At 40.1% G+C, this 12,747-nt stretch overlaps 1 pseudogene; it reads left to right on the top strand.

Moving 5' to 3' along the window:
- The first annotated feature begins 2,634 nt into the window (after positions 1–2,634).
- On the top strand, positions 2,635–11,810 carry Larp4b-ps2 (La ribonucleoprotein 4B, pseudogene 2; annotated as a pseudogene).
- The last annotated feature ends 937 nt before the right edge of the window (positions 11,811–12,747 follow it).

Raw genomic sequence — 12,747 nt, 5'->3', positions numbered from 1 at the left:
TGGTGTTGAAAGCAATGCCTTACCTCCTCAGGGAGCAGGGATTTCATCTTTTACTCCTGACCCATGAGATTCTCACACACCTTTTGCTATGTGATTAAACAGGTGTTCCTATGGCAACATTGTAGCACAACCAAAGAGTAACTGAAATATATGAAAATAGAACAAATTTAGGCAACATATGTCCAAAGTATTGTTAGGAATATAATCACATATGTAGAAGTGTGTGAAAGTTGACAGTTAAAACTTTGCTTTGCTGCTGAAATTAAGGAAAGGACCACAAATATCAGGAATATTCCTTTGAAATAGATAAGTAAGACTGTCACATTCCTCACAGATTTCACAGTACTTTTTATTGTCTTCATTTTCTCTAAAGTCTCATAGGGAAATTAGAAAAAGTTCATCAAAGGAGTTCTTTGGAATAAAATGTATTTATGGTATTTAATGACATAACCGTAAATAGTATCACTGTTTTGTGAAATGGGCATACCTCACACTGTGGAAAAGGATAGGACCTCTCATCCTTAGTGTGAAGATGGGTGAATTCCTGTGAGTTTTGATGTTTCAATCCTGCAGGTAATCCTACTTCTCCTTCTTCATTTTAAAATTATATCATTTCTCTTTTGGTAGGGAGGAGCACATACACACCACAATCAATTATGGAAGTCTATGGAGGAGGATTACAAAACTTATCATTTCAAGCTCTTTATAACTAGACACATCAACCAGAGATTATCTTTCACCAAGATAGTCAGTAACAATCTATTGCTGTGAATTATAGGAGCTATGTGAGACTGTAAACATTCAAAAGTCAGATATCTTGTCAGAATTCTACTGACCTGGCATTTTAAATGGGCACACGATGATCAGGAAGATTCTAAGCCCTCCCATATCACGACGTCATTGTGATGTTCCTAAATCCACTTCTTTGCTGTTCTGACCCTCAAGAGGATGGCATTGCATTGAAAATACTCCATGTACAGTTGTGAGCTGAAGCACTGTATTTGTTCAGTCACAGAGAGTTTTCCAATCATGATACGGAAATAGATGAGATAGAAAAAATGGACCGTGGTTATTCACTGGTTTGTCTGCACAACCCACAGAATTCGACCAAAAGCCAAGAATTAAGGGATGGATTCAACAGGCAGGCAACAGAGATACTTTGAAAATTTTGCAAATTCTTGAGTGTTCGAGAAAGAGCATGAACAAATGTATACTAAGTAGGTTTTCAACTTTTCAGTGGGCTGATCTATCAGGGAAATATAAATTAATAATGTAGTCTGAGGTTTCATCTAATCCAAACAATCACATTTATTAAGGAAACAAATGAGACAATTGCTGATGAGTAAGAGGAGAGAGTGGAAATATGCTTGGTTTAACCTGTTTTAGTTCCTATGGAATTTTGACTGGTAGTTCCCCCAAAAGGTAAAATTACAAATATAATGTGATTTTCCTATAATGCCCCTGTGCATAGAAAGATACCACATCATCTGTGCAACAAAAGAGAGGGTAAAAGTTCTAGGAAAGTTGATAATACATATTATCTGTAGGAAGAGAGAATAAAGCTAGGAACAATGTGGACATACTAATAAGAAAGCCAGAAGTCAGGAATCCAAGTATGATGAGAAGGTTGGCACTGATTTGAGGCAACTTGAGACAGTAAGAACACAGAGGCAGAAATGTGTCTGTGGGGAGGTTGTTCTAGGATAGGAAGCATGGGATCATGTCTGGACATGTTTCCTGTGATTCCTACAGTCTTCATACACTGTAACTATAGGAAACCAGAGAGAATGGCGGTCTTATTTTAATAACCACGTGCAGGTACTACATACCTTTCCCAATTATGAAGGCAAGGCTGGCTCCCACATGCAAATGCATCTTCTAGCTCTTAGTTAAATCCCTTTTGTGCTGGGCTGTATCACATAGCTCTCACTGGAGGCTGATCTCTGAAGCAAAGAGTGTGTAGCCTAAAATATGAGAATGTTGAGTCTTCTGTACCTGTTGACAGCTCTTCCTGGTGAGTGTTGACATTTCATACATGTGTCAATAAATATTTTTTAATGCATGATTAACAGAAATGACTCTTTTCGTCTGAAGGTGTCCTATCCCAGGTGAATCTTCAGGAGTCAGGACCTGGCCTTGTAAAACCCTCTCAGCCACTGTCTGTCACCTGTTCTGTTACTGGATACTCCATCACCACCTCTTATTATTACTGGAACTGGATCCGGAAATTCCCAGGAAATAAACTGGAGTGGATGGGATACATAAGCTATGATGGCAGCATTTACTACAACCCATCTCTCAAAAGTCGAATCTCCATCACTAGAGACACATCGAAGAACCAATTCTTCCTGCAGTTGAACACTGTGACAACTGAGGACACGGCTGTGTATTACTGTGCGAGACACACAGTGTGGGTTCTCTGGTATGATTCCAAACACACTGCCTTTTAGAGAAGTTCTGCACCAACGGGGTCATGCATCACATACCAAGCACAGGAAGTCTATTTTAGGGTAAGTAAAAAATATTTTTCCAGACTTTTTTTTTGTACAGGAAGACACACTGGTGCTAAGATCTTCAATTGATATAATGCATACAACCCAATAAAATTCTTTAAGTTGTATCCAGAATTCTTCAATGATACCACCTCCAAGGCACTCCATATCAACGTTGAAAGCTCAGGAGAAGTCTACTGGTCTCCTGGAGAACAAACCATTACTAGAAACTCCAGAAAGCAATTTGGAACCTAAAAAGCCAGACATGTATCTAGAATCCCAGGGGTTTCATCATTTTTTCCAAATCCTAGAGAACTAGAGGCAATTATAGGTCCCCAGAGGTCACTGAGGCCACTCGAAAACCAGTAGAGGGAACTTATTGGAACTGAATGCTCTCTGGCCAATAAAAGAACAACAGGTCACTCAAAAAGAAGACTATACCAGAAGCAGAAGCCTACAGAGAAAATTCACTCATCAAAGATAAACTCTGCAACTGGCACCTAAATTTCTAATGATCCCATAGTCAAATGACTTGAGGCCAGTATAAGGACAACAACCAGGGTAATATGGTCACACTGTAATCCAGCTATCCAACTATAGCAAGACCAGGATATTCCAGGACATCAGAACTACAAGGAAATAACCTTAAATGCAACCTTATGAAGGTTATAAAATACATTGAAGAGGAAATACATAATACTCTTAGAGAAATCAAGTAAAAGACAAACATTCACGGAACCTGCACAGCGGTCTCTTCTCTCTCTCTCTCTCTCTCTCTCTCTCTCTCTCTCTCTCTCTCTCTCTCTCTCTCTCTTTCTCTGTCTGGAAAGCAGCAGGTGATGAACTTATTAGTGATTTCTCATCACGCTGATAGCAGACAGAAGCCAAGTGGCAGGAATGGGTGATTTATTGGGTCAATATTATTGAGAGAAAAAAGAAAGGAAACTCTGAACCCTTAAGGTTTCAATTCTATTTTTATTTTTATTTTACATATTCAGGCAACAGTCCACTCACTACTCCCCTACAGGTCACTTCCTTTCAAAATCCTCCCCCCTACCCTCCTCAACTTCTCCTCTGCCAGTTGAGCACACTCTCTGTATCAACCCATATACTGCAATTTCAAGTCTCTGGAAGGCTAGGCACTTCATCTTCCATTGAGACCGGACAAGGCAGCCAAGTGAGAAGAACACAACCTACATACAGGCAAAAGCTTTTGTGATAACCCCCACTAATAATCGAACTGAACCAATATGAAGTCTAAGCTGCTCATGTGCTACATATGAATGGGGAGGACTAGGACCAGCCTGTGTATGTGCTGTGTTTGGAGGTTCAGACTCTGAGAGCCCAAAGCATCCAGGTTACTTGACACTGTTGTTTTTCCTGTAGAGTTCTAATTTCCTTCCAGGTCCTCAATATTTCCTCCTATTCTTAAATAAGATCCACAAGCTGATACGAATATAGCATTGTGAACACATGCATTTCTGAGATAGTCTTAACTTATTGATAAAGTTATTACAAATTGTATCCATTTTAAAACAGTTATGTAAGTTTTTTATTACATAAAAAATACACAATTCTGCATCTGTTATACAAAATTCATTATTTTTTAATCGCTGATTTTCTTTTATACAAATGAAGTCTGATTCTATAAATTTTGAAGAAAATATAGTAGTAATCATTGCAAACATACATAGAAAAAGCAACAGGTTTGACATATTGAGAATGCTTGGCAAATTTACATTTATACTGAATGGAAATGCCCTTTCTCCAACATTTAAAACACACAATATTTCCCAAAAATACAGCCAAAATCTGAAATACTAGCAAAAATGTTAAAATGTTTTCCACTCTTTTGGTCAATGTTGATTTAGAACTCGTAACAAAAAATGTCCAGTGTCATGTAACAGAGCAATAAAATTCAGGGACTGCTAATGTTTTCTTTTTGTCCCTGTTGGTTGATCTTTTATATGTCTGAATCTCTATCTCTAATTCTTCATCTCTGTCTTCCAACTCTTTCTACTCTTCTATTGATATTGTTCCCCTCTACCTCTCCCACTCCTCCTCCCCCCTCCTCTGCATGTATGTGTGTTTTACAAACATCATTTTTATCCAGTAATATCTGGGTCATCAACTACTCTAGGTATTCATTTTATATGATATATTCAATACTGTATTATTTATTTTCAGCAAACGATTGTCATAAGACATATAAAAACACATTCAATATTCTGTAATCACAGCATAGAAGATGACATAATTCAGGATTATAACTGAGTGTTACTATATGTTATAAAAGTTGATTACATTGGAAAGACAAAACAAGAATGGTAGGTTGCTTATTGTTCTTTCAGAATTTCTCTCTTTCTGTCTTAATTTTTCCACTCTTGATTTTATTCTCCTTTGGGTCTATGCTCCCCTGAGGGTACCACATCCAGTACCTTCTGTTCACCCCCTCCCCACAATATCCACCCACCCCTGACTCTTCAAGGATGTCTCCACCCCATCCTGTAAACTAGACATCTGAATTTCCTGGGGCCTCCAGTCTCTTGAGGTTTAGGTGCATCTTCTCTGAATGAAGCCAGACATGGGAATCCTTTGCTGTATATGTGCTACAGGCCTCATCTCAGCTGGTGTATGCTATGTGGTTGGTAATTCAGTGTCTAAAAAAATCTCAGAATTCCACAGTAATTTAGGATGCTGGTCCTCCTGTACAGTTGTCCTCCATTTTGCTTCCTCCAGCTTTTCCTAATTCAACTACAGGGGTCAGAAGCTTTTGTTCCTTGGTTGAGTGAACATATCTGCATTTGACTCTTTCACCTGTTGTTGGATCTTTTGGAGAGGAGTCATTGCATATCCCTTTCTGTTTACACCCCAGAGCTTCAGTAATGATGACAGGACTTGGGGCCTCCCCTTGAACCAGAACCCACTTTGGGCCTGTTCCTTGACTTTCTTTTCCTTAGGCTCTTCTCCATTTCCATCCCTGCATTTCTTTCAGACAGGAAGAATTATGGGTCAGAACTTTGGTTGTGAGATACCAACTCCATCCCTCACTTGATGACCTGTCTTTCTGCTGGAGGTAGCTTCAATAAGTTCCCTCTCCTGACAGTAGGGACTTTCATCTAGGGCACCCCCCGCCGAGTCTGGAGAATCGCTTACTCCCCAGGGATCTGGTATATTCTAGAAGTTTTTCTCAACTCCTTCTTCCCAATGCTACCTGTTTCCATTCTTTCCGTTGGCCCTCAGGCATTTAGTCATTTCCTGGAGCCAATTCCAGATCTCATTACACTCTTCCCCCACCCCCATCACCTTTTCCTCTGCTGTCCTTCACCCTTCCCCACTTTCAGTTGCTTTTTTCTCCCTCCCAAGTGGAACAGAGGGGTCCTCCATGGGACCTTTCAGTTTGTTGATCTTTTAGAGGTCTGTGGACTGTATCTTGGGTATGCTGTACATTTTTGGGTGGAGGGTAATAACCACTTATTAGTTAGAATATACCAGGCATGTCAATTTGGGTCTGAGTAACCTCACTCGGGATAACATTTTCTAGCTCCATCCATTTGCTTGCAAAACTCAAGATGTCCTCGTTCTTAATAGCTGAGTAGTATTCTTTTGTGCAAGTGAACCACAATTTCCATATTCATTTTTCTGTCATGGGACATCCTGGTTGATTCCAGCTTCTGACTATCACAAATAAGACCCTTATGAACATAGTGAAACATAGGCCCCTGTGGTATGGTAGGGCATTCTTGGGGTATATTCCCAAGATTAATATTTCTGGATCTTTAGGTAGGTCTATTTCGAATTTTCCGAGGATCCTCCACATTAGTTTCAAGAGTGGTTGTACAAGTTTACAGCCCCACAAACATTGGAAGTGTTCCTCTTTCTCCACATCCTAGCCAACATGTCTTATCACCTGAAGTTTTGAGTTTAGCAATTCTGACTGGTAAAATGTGGAATTTCTGGTTCATTTTGATTTGCACTTCTCTGATCATTAAGGGCTTTGGACATTTCTTTACTTGCTTTTCAGCCATTCAGGATTTCTCTATTGTGAATTCTCAGTTTAGTTCTATACACCATTCTTTGATTGGATTGTTTGGTTTTTAGTGGTTAGCTTCTTGAGTTCTTTTATATATTTTGGATATTAGCTCTCTATCAGATGTGGGATTAATGAAGACTTTTCCCAAATCTCTAGGATGCCAATTTATCTTATTGACTATGCCCTTTGCCTTCCAAAAGGTTTCCAGTTACATGAGGTCATATTTATCAATTCTTGATCTTAGAACACAAGCCATTGGAGCTTTGTTTAGCAAATTTCTGCTTATGCCAAAGAGTTCAAATAGGCTTCATCCCATGGATGCAAGGTTGGTTCAATGTACAAAAACCCACTAGCAAAATCTACTCCAAGAAAAAGAACACATGATCATCACCTTAGATGCAGAAAAAACATTTAAAAAATACAATACCTCTTTATGATAAAAATACTGGAGAGATCAGGAATTCAAGGCTCATATCTAAACATAATAAAAAGCAATTTACTACAAACAAACAACAAATATCAAATTAAATGGAGAGATACTTGAATCTATCTTACTAAAAACTCCCATGTTCAAGGATAGTCAGCATTAATACTGTAAAAATGGCCATCTTGCCAAAAGCAATCTAGAGATTCAATGCAATTACCATCAAAATTCCAACTCAATTTTTCATAAATTGGAAAGAGCAATTTTCAAATTAAATTCGAATAACAAAAAACCCAGGATAGCAAAAACTATCTTCAGCAACAATAAAAGAACTTCTGAGGGAATCATCATCCCTGACCTCAAGCAGTATTACAGAGCAATTGTGATTAAAAACAATAACAAAACAAACAAACAAACAAAAACTTGTGGTATTGATACAGAGAAAGGCATGTAGATCAATGGAATAGAATTGAAGACCCAGAAATGAACCCAGAAACCTATGGTCACTTGAATTTTGACAAAGGGGCTAAAACCATCCAGTGGAAAAATGATAGCATTGTCAACAAATGGTGCTGGTTCAACTGAGGGACTGCATGTAGAAGAATGCAAATTGATCCATGCTTATTGGCCTCTACAAAGCTCAACTCTAAGTGGAGCAAGGACCTCCACATAAAACCAAATAAACTCAAGCTAATAGAAGAAAATGTGGGGAAGAGCCTCGAAAACATAGGCACTTGGAAAAATTTCCTGAACAAAACATCAATGGCTTATGCTCTAAGATTAAGAATCGACCAATGAGACTTCATAAAATTGTAAAGCTTTATAAGGCAAAGGTCATTGTCATTAGGACAAAATGGCAACCAACCATTGTGAACAGTTCTTTATCAATCTTACATCTGATAGATGTTTAATACCCAATATACGCAAACATATCAAGAAATTAGACTCCAGAGAATGAAAAAAAAAACCTGTTAAAAATGGAATATAGAGTTAAACAAATAATTTTCAGGTGAGGAATATTACAAGCCTGAGAAGCAACTAGAGAAATTTTCAACATCCTTAGTCATCATGGAAACACAATTCAAATCAATCCGGAGATTCCACTTTACACCAGTCATAATGTCTAAAATAAAAGAAAAATGCCTCAGAGAACAATAGATGTTGGCAAGGATATGGAGAAAAAGGAACATTCATCCATTGTTGGTGGCACTGCAAGCTGGTACAACTACTCTGAAAATCAGTATTGAGGTTACTCACATTAGTGTACACAGTACTAACTGAGGACCCAGCTATATCACTCCTGGGCATATATTCAAATAATGTTTCAACATATAACAAAGACACATAAACCACTATGTTTGTAACAGCTTTATTCATAATATCCAGTAGCTGGAAAGAACCCAGATGTCCCTCAACAGAGGAATGGATACAGAAAATGTGAAATGTGGACCATTTACACAATGGAGTAGTTCTCAGCTATTTAAAACAATGACTTCATTAAATTCATAGCCAAATGGATAGAACTAGAAACAATCATCCCTAGTGAGGTAACCAAATCTCTCTCTCTCTCTCTCTCTCTCTCTCTCTCTCTCTCTCTCTCTCTCTCTCACACACACACACACACACACACACACACACACACACACACACACACACACAAAGCCCACAAGGTATGCATTCACTGATAAGTGGATATTAGACCAAAATCTTGGATTACACAAGATAATCCACAGACTACATGCATCTCAAGGTGAAGGATGTCCAAAGTGCTGATGGTTATATCCTTCTTAGAAACAGAATAAAAATATTCATTGGAAGAGATACAAAGACAAAGTTTAGAGCAGAAACTGAAGGAAAGGCTATCCATAGACTACTCCCACCTGGGAATCCAGCCCATATCCATACAGCCACTAAACCCAGATAATATTGCTCATGTCAAGAAGTGCATTCTCACAGGAATATAGCTGTCTCTGTGAGATTCTGTCTGAGTTTGACAAACACAGACAGATGTACAAAGCTAACAATTGAACCGAGAACTAGATCCCCATTGAAGAATTTAGAGAAAGTATTGAAGGAGCTTAAGGGGTTTGATACCCCATTGGAACAAAAATACCAACCAATCAGAGCTTCCAGGGACTAAACTCCATTCAAAAAGTACACATGGACAGACCCATGGCTCCAGCTGCATATGTAACAGAGGATGGCCTTGATGGGCAACAATGGGAGGAGAAGACTTGTTCCTGCCAAGGATCACCCACCCAGTGTAGGGGAATGGCAATGCAGGAATGTGGGAAGTGGCATTTCGATGGATGGTGGAATACCTCATAGAAGTAGGGGCAGAGAAGATAGCATAGGGGATTATTGGATTGAAAACCGGGAAAAGGGGGTAAGATTTGAAAGAGAAATAAAAAATATCCAATTTAAAAAAAACATACAGTGATGCCATGTGTCTGGACTGTACTATCCTAAAAAAAATAATATGGAAATGAGGATCTCAGACATAGAATATTCATTAGAAGAAATTGGTAAATCAGTCAAAGAAAATGATCAAGCTAAAAATATTTCTGACAGAAAACATCCCGAATATCTGGGATGACATAGAAAAGAATGATTATAGGAATAGAAGAGAGTGAGGAGTCCCAGATCCAAAACCCAGACAATACTAAGTCATCGAAGAAAATTCCTACATCCTAATGGAATAGAAACCTAAAAACAAACAAGACATATTTAGAATACCAATTAGACTGGACCAGAAGTGAAAATTTTCTTACCATATAATAATCAAAACACAATACCTGTGGAACAGGGGAAGGATATTAAAAGCAGCAGGAGAAAAAGTCCAGGTAACATACAAACACAGACACCTATTATAATAACCAACTTCTCAACATATAGCTCAACAATGAGGAAGATGGAAGTGTAGATGCTTTAGTCCTATTTAGAAGCGGGGTACATTATTATCATGACAGGTAGAGAAAGAAAAAAATTGGCGACAGAGAGGAAGGGGAGGGAAAAGAAGGGCAGGATGAGGTGTAGGAGGAGATAGGAGAGAGGTACAAAAGGGTCAGGAAATTAAATGGAAGTGTGTAGCAGTGGGGATGGGGAACTGGCATTTGCTACTAGATAGTCCAAGATGCCAAGGAAACAGAGGATCCGTGTGTTCTAGTCTCTTCCCTACTTTTTCTTCTATTAGTTTGAGTGTCTCTGGTTTTATGTGAAGTTCCTTGATCCACTTAGATGTGAGCTTTGTACAAAGAGATAAGAATGAATCAATTTGCATTCTTCATCCTACTGACTGTCAGTTGAAAGAGTACCATTTGTGGAAAACTCTATCTTTTTCCACCCTCTGAATGGTTTAGCTCCTTTGTCAAAGATCTAGAGACCATAGGTTTGTGGCTTCATTTCTGTGTCTTCAGTTCTATTACATTGATATACTTGCCTGTCTCAGAAGTCAGAACTTTCCAAGGAAAGCCAAGTAAGGCATGAATAACAGCAAAGACAATAACGGTAAGGACATTTTTACCAAAGAATGGACTTTGAACTCTGGATATGAACCTTACATACAGCAGCATTATGCTATGCCATTTTACTTACCTCCAGTGTACAGTATCCAGCAACAAATCCCGCTGTACAGCCTGATCGCTCCCCCCAGCCCCAGACATGCTCAACAGCACATAGATATCTCGACCCGCCCTTTGTAACTCCTCTTCCATGAACTGGATTTAGAAATGTGTTTACAACTCCGACCTTCAAACCTGCAACATCTTCTCTAACATTATTCAGACAATATCCTCTCAGAAGCAGGAATCTTAGTGTGCTCATCTGCACCGTGCAATTTCTACTACAGAGAGAGTGCTGTGGCTGCTAGGAAGTCCTTCAATATTAACTTCACTGCAGATTGATTAATTAATGGCATATGGAGGCCAGAGAAGAAGCAAGCAGGACAAACTAGAACACAAATACAAAACCATTCACCTTATGCCAAGAGAGAATTGGGTTTGTGGAGCCAGGTAGTCCTGAATCTTCTCCTGGTTTAGGGAGAGGAGGGAAAAATTCCTTTGGCTACTGGAACTAAAGAGAATATTACAAGCAGTTGGACGCAGTCCCAACACCACCAGACTTCATCACTGAGCTGTGAAAAGGGGCTCTCCAACTTCCCCCTTTACCTTTAGCTGCACGCAATTTGAAAGCAGAGGACTTGTTTGTAAACAGACTTTCCAGTTTGATCATAGGATCTTCAAAACAAAGAAACCTCAGTACAGATGCAAACCCAGTGTCCCGCGCTATCGTCTCGCCAGCAAGAACACGCGCGGACACACGAATACTTCTGCAGCAAAATGTTTTTATTGTGAGAGGGGCTCGGTGCACCAACATGGCGCGGCTTATATACACCCTAGCGCGGCACATCCACACCTGATTGGTCGCTTACCCATGATCTCATAGGCATGCCCCGGAGTGGGCAAAGACCTGGCATGAAGACACTCTTGCACATGCGCACACAGTTAACTTCCTGAAAGGAAGTCGGCTGGCGCAGCGGAGGCCAGCGCCATCTTGTAATGGCAAAAGCTATCCCGGCTTTCCACATGGGGCGCAGTGGAAGCCAGCGCCATCTTGTGGTGGCGAATGGTATTGCGGCTCTCCACATCTCCCCCTTATTGTTTTACTAGTATGAGGCTGATCTAGGTCCCTGCAGTTATGTCCATCTGCTGTGGCTCCTTTCTTAGGTCATTCCTCTATGTCACAGCCTTATCCGTCATAGGGTAACCCTATCGCCACCCGGCCCCGTGTCTTAGATTGGTCTGTGCATGAGGAAAGTTGCCCGTCTCTGGATACCGCAGTGCTGTGTGACAGTAACTGTTAAACGACCTAGGGCGAACTCTACAAAAGAGGCCAGCCAGAAAATGAGTTAGTGGGGAAATCATGATCACCCTATCGCGTGCAATGAGGAAACCTCAGCGATGTAGAAGGGCTGATCAAAGAATCCTTGAGTCTCTCTCATCCCAGTGCAATGGATCCACAAATCCATGAGGTACAAGAGCAGAGAACTCAGATACCAACTAATTCCTGAGCATAGATAACCAAATTCCAGGGGAGGCCCCTTGTTCAATGGCCACAAGTGCTTGAGTGATAACGACCTTGTCACGTTTCTGTTGAGATCTGAGTTTGCAAACCAACCATAGCATGAACACTAATCCACAGCATAGGGCTGCACCAAACAGAGCCACCCCCACCCATTCTTTGAAGTACTAGGAATCCAAATCCAAAGAGGCAGTGTGAGGGCTAGAGGTAGTTTCCAAGGGATCCATCCGGGAGTCATTTCTAGGCGTCAGAATTCTCTGTGTCAGTCGTTCTGGTAGCCAGAATGGGTTGTCTTCTTCCTGTGGGAAAACACAAACAGCTCCCCTGGATCTTATTAAAATAGGATCCGGGTCTTTCCATAGACCAGTCAAAACATCTTTCCATTTTACCATCTCTTTTGGTCTATCAGGCTCTGAATAGTGACGTTTGGTCGCAGTATGGCCTTGGGCATCAAGATTTAAAAATATTAAGGGTGAAGAGTGCCATGGAAACAGCTATTCTTGGTACTGAGGGTAGAGCCTCCTTGACTCCCCCTTTTTGTTTAATTAAATAGGATTTGAGAGTGCGATGGGCACGTTCTACAATGCCCTGTCCCTGAGGATTATACGGGAGACCAGTCAGATGAGTCACATCCATCTGGTGGCAGAATTGTTGAAATTTTTGAGAAGTATAAGCTGGTCCATTGTCTGTCTTAAGGAGTTTGGGTTTACCCCAAGCAC

The sequence above is a fragment of the Rattus norvegicus genome, chromosome 6, assembly GCF_021556685.1.
Source record: "Rattus norvegicus strain SHRSP/BbbUtx chromosome 6, alternate assembly SHRSP_T2T, whole genome shotgun sequence".
Lineage (NCBI taxonomy): Eukaryota > Metazoa > Chordata > Mammalia > Rodentia > Muridae > Rattus > Rattus norvegicus.
This window is presented reverse-complemented; position numbering and strand designations above follow the sequence as displayed.